A 4,947-nucleotide genomic window follows, 5' to 3' on the forward strand; every position below is an offset into this window, starting at 1 on the left:
TTATAAAAAAAGATGCAAGAAATATCGAAGCAGGCATCGTGAATATAAAAAATGTAACTAAGAAATAGCCGTCGAAATGGCACACAGAAACTAACCACCGAAACTCAGAAAAACTAAAAGCACTGATCGCTTGTTTCAGATGTGGTGGAATACATTGGGTAAGAAATTGCCAATTTTTAACAAAAAGGTGCCACTTATGCAATAAGATCGGTCATAAAAGTTAGCACTGTAGGAAAACTCAGAATAGAAGCCGTGTACGTCAAACCAGAACTAAGGACGTCGTAGATGAAAATTTACGCAAATATGTAACGGTTAACATTTTCGGCAAGGCTATTAAATTCCAATTAGACAGTGGATCGGATCTTTCAATAATAAATCTCAAAACGTGGAAAATATTACGAAAGCCGACTATGTTAAAAACTAACAGAACGGCGACGGCCGTTAATGGTACAAAAAATCATTTGGAAGGTGAATTAATTACAAACGTCACTTTACGGGGAAAAACAAAAAAAACTAAAATTGTATGTGCTAAAAGATAGTGAGAACCTGTTCGGTTCTGACAGCATGGAGGAGTTTCGTCTCTGGGATCTTCCTATATCCACATTCTGCAAGAAAATAGATACCCGCCTAGCAGAAACGGAGAAACTTATAACTTGTTTTTAAAAAGAATTCACAAACGTATTTACTCCTGGCCTGGGGAGATGTACAAAATTGGCCGCAGATTTTAAGTTGAAACCTGGCACAAAACCGGTGTTTTAAAAGAAACGTAATGTCCCGTTCGCTTCCATGAACAAAATAAATCAGGAACTAGACAGATTAGAAAGCATCGATATACTGGCTAAAATTGAATATAGTGAGTGGGCTGCTCCGGCAGTTTACGTAAAGAAAAGGTCCGAGGACATTCGCGTTTGCGCCGACTTCGCGACCGGACTCAACGTGTCCTTAGAAGATTTTCACTATCCATTACCTAGTCCAGAAGAAGTGTTCACAAAATTAAATGGCGGCAAGTTTTTTTCTAAGATCGACCTAAGCGACGCTCACCTACAGATTCCGGTAAACGACAAAAGCGCTAACCTCCTCTGTATTAACACTCATCGGGTTTGTACAAATACGAAAGACTCGCGTTTGGTATCAAGGTGGCAATCGCAATATTCCAGCAACTATGCTGTCCGGCTTGGACACCGCAATCGCATATCTTGATGACATTGTCATAGCGAGCAAAAGTAGGGAGGAACATGAAAAACATATCAGACAAGTATTCAGTCGAATACAAGATTTATGGATTTAAGATCAAAGCAGATAAATGCGAGTTCTTTTTACAAACAATTAAATACCTGGATCAAATAATCGATAAAGATAGCAGACGCCCAGATCCAGATAGGACGACCGCTGTTAAAGAAATGCCGGCACCAGTAAACATAACTCAATTGCAGAGTTTTTTAGGTTTGGAAAATTATTACAAAGGGTTCATCCTAAATATGCACAAATTGCGCGCACCACTTAATGAACTGTTGAAAAAGGATAAGGCTTGGGAGTGGACAGAAGATTGCCAGACATCATTCCAAGAAATAAAAAGAATCCTGACTTCAAAACTATTCCCAGCGCATTTCAACTCGCAGTTGGACATATTAGTAGCTAGCGATGCTAGTCAATATGGCGTCGGGAATGCCGGATGGCTCGAAACAGCCTATTGCTTTCATATCACGGACTCTCTTGCAAGCGGAAAAGAATTATTCTCAGATCGAGAAAGAGGCCCTAGGAATTATATTTGTAGTTTCAAAATTCCACCGGTTCTTGTATGAAAGACATTTTTTTCTACAAACCGACCATAAGCTGTTGATATCCATTTTTGGATCAAAAAAAGGACGTCCAACATTCACTGCGAACCGACTATTAAGACGGGGAACTATTCTGCTGAACTATAATTTTACAATTCAATTTATCTCCTCAAAAAACTAACCCATGCAGACTGTCTATCGAGACTGATTCCTGCTAAAATGGAACCTCTTGAAGATTCAGTAATCGCGGCACTACGTATTAATAGTGATGTAAAAACCATGATAAACAATATTATCCGCGAACTGCCGGTCACACTTCAGAAAATTAAGTCAGAATCCTTAAATGACAATTTCATTCAAACCACGAAGCAGAAATTAGCACTGGATGACACCAGTTCAGGCATTTTTTCTGGTTGCGACGAAATACTGTTATACAGTGAAAGGGTAGTCATCCCCTAAGCCTTTCAAAAAAGAATTCTCAAGGATTTTCACAGGGGGATCCACGAATAAACAGAATGAAAAGCCTAATGAGAAGTTTTGTTTATTGGTCAGCTATGGACCAATATATTACTGACATGGTGAACAGATGCAAGGCTGTGCTTTGGCTGCAAAAGCAGCACCGATAACATATAAACGTTGGCCTAAGTCGAGGATCCACATCGATTATGCGGGACCTGTGGAGGATTGTTACTACCTGATAGTAGTTGACTCTTACTCTAAATGGCCAGAGGTACAAAGATGAAAAAAAAAAAAAAAAAAAAACGACCACGGCAACAACGACAATTTTTTTATTGGAATTGTTTGCTCGGTTTGGGGTTGTAGACTGTCTGGTTAGCGACAACGTTACACAGTTCACCTCGACAGAGTTCAGAGAATTCTGCAAGACGTATCAAGTTAAGCATATTACGACACCCCAGCATCACGCCAGAAGCAACGGCCAGGCCGAACGCTTCGTCGATACGCTTAAAAGGGCATTATACCGACAGAAAAGGCCCTTCAGCAATTTCTGCAGGTTTACAGGATCACGAGAATCCGAACAAACCAGATACGGGATCCCCAGCAGAAATAATGTTTAGACGAAAAATAAAATCCGTATTTTATAAACTGCTACCCAAACACATAGTACACAATTGACCCTCTACAATGCCAACGAAATGGTTTAACAGCGGAGATAACGCGTATTTTAGACATTTTAGAAATAACGTTTCTTTTTGGGAACAGGGCACGATCTTACGAAGAATCGGCCATGTTACATACATCATTCAGGGCCCAAAGTTCCAACATGAGGCACCTGAACTAAATCAGGAAACGCTTCTACGAGGATCAAGAAGAACCACCGGCAGTGAGACGATTGAAACTGAATTTCGTACATTTATAAGCTACAATCAACATCAAAATGAATGCTTTGACGATAATTACGGTTTTCAAAAGGTGAACAATTAAAAGATACATCAGCCTTACTTAATAATTGCTAGGTTTATTTATGGTGTCTTTTACACATATAAAAAAACACCCAATACTTTTGCTGATGAGAAGACTTTGTTTAAAAAAAACTATATGTCAAAATTATTGTCCGTGGCTTAATGTCTATCACAATAAAAACATCGTTTCCGAAACGATCGTACAAATTATTGAATCTGTTGTTCCTTCTTATGAAACAGATTTTTAATTTTTAATTCTAATTTGAATTTTAAATTATCAATCACATTACTATATATATATATATATATATATATATATATATATATATATATATATATATAATACGGCAATATGATTTGCTTGGAGTATTCTGTATAATATACATATAGAGCGATTATTTAAGGTTTTATCAATACAAGAAGTGGAAATATGCCGGTATTAAGATGGAGGAAAAATATGAAGTGAATTTTTTCCTTTAATTTTTTCTGTAGCAAATCTCGCATAATTTAGTCACAACTGCTACACAGCAATCTAATGTATGTAACCGCGTTCAATAATATATTTCGAGATAAGATCTCTTTATCAAAATGGTGAGTGTTTAAAATCTCCTGAAATGCCCGTGGACTTAAACGTTGTTTTGTATTGTATTACTGTAGTAAATGTCACAGTGGAATCTGTTAGGGAAGGAGAAATCTTTCTAGAGTGAGACAATTTAAATGTTTGTTCTAATGTACAATAAATAATATAATAGTAACCCCTCATTAAAATTAATTCCTTGTAAATTTTACTCGCAAAAAATTATGTTCGATTTTGATATACGGTTTTGTTTGCAATTGCATTTCCAGAGAGAGGGAGAGAGAGAGAGAGAGAGAGAGAGAGAGAAAGAGAGAGAGAGACGGCAAGAGTAACAGAGCACCAATATTGTATGGAATTGATTAGGAGCAAAGGGTAGTATCTGTTCTGATATTACACTTCATCTTATCCGTCTTCGGCCGGAAAAATCATTCTAGACTGCAAAATTTTTTTTGTCTCAGTCTACAGTGATGGAGTTTGGGAAAATGGATGTTTTCTATATTGAAAACCTTTCTGAATCCGCCTTTGTGGAGACGTAATCAAGGTATGGTTCGATTCAGTCCTCGCATTTATCCTCTTTCAGGAGAATATATTTTATTGCGATTGCCTGAGTCTCTCCTGCTAAGGAATGCCGACAGGTTGTACTTGACTATTTTTGCCCCCTTTGGGTGAAAATTTTTCCAGACTTCCTGTCTTGCGCGACATTTTTTTGCAGTGGGAAGCAATTAAGTCATACTTTCAGACACCCTTCATGATGATCGGGATGGAGTGACAACTGAACCTCATATTACTATTTTTTATTCTATTTAAAAAAATTGAAATATATATCAATTCTGTTCCCAGACATGACCTCATATAACTATTTTTATTCTATTAAAATCAATTAAAACCTATATCACTCCCAGCCCTGAACCCTACATTAATATGTTCGTTCTTTTATCTCTTTTCGATTTCTAAAGTCAAGTAAAACACCGACTTCGCTGTTTATTTATGTCGTCGTCAAAAAAGAGATATATATATATAGATAGATAGATAGATAGATAGATCGAGAGAGAGAGAGAGAGAGAGAGAGGCAGAGAGGCGCAACTTATATTATTATAGATTCATGGAAATGCGAGTTTCTTTGACCTTACGATATACAATGCACGTTATTCCATTCATCGACTACCGCACG

The sequence above is a fragment of the Euprymna scolopes genome, chromosome 33 (genome assembly GCF_053919585.1).
Source record: "Euprymna scolopes isolate OS-2025 chromosome 33, ASM5391958v1, whole genome shotgun sequence".
NCBI classification, from domain to species: Eukaryota; Metazoa; Mollusca; class Cephalopoda; order Sepiida; family Sepiolidae; genus Euprymna; species Euprymna scolopes.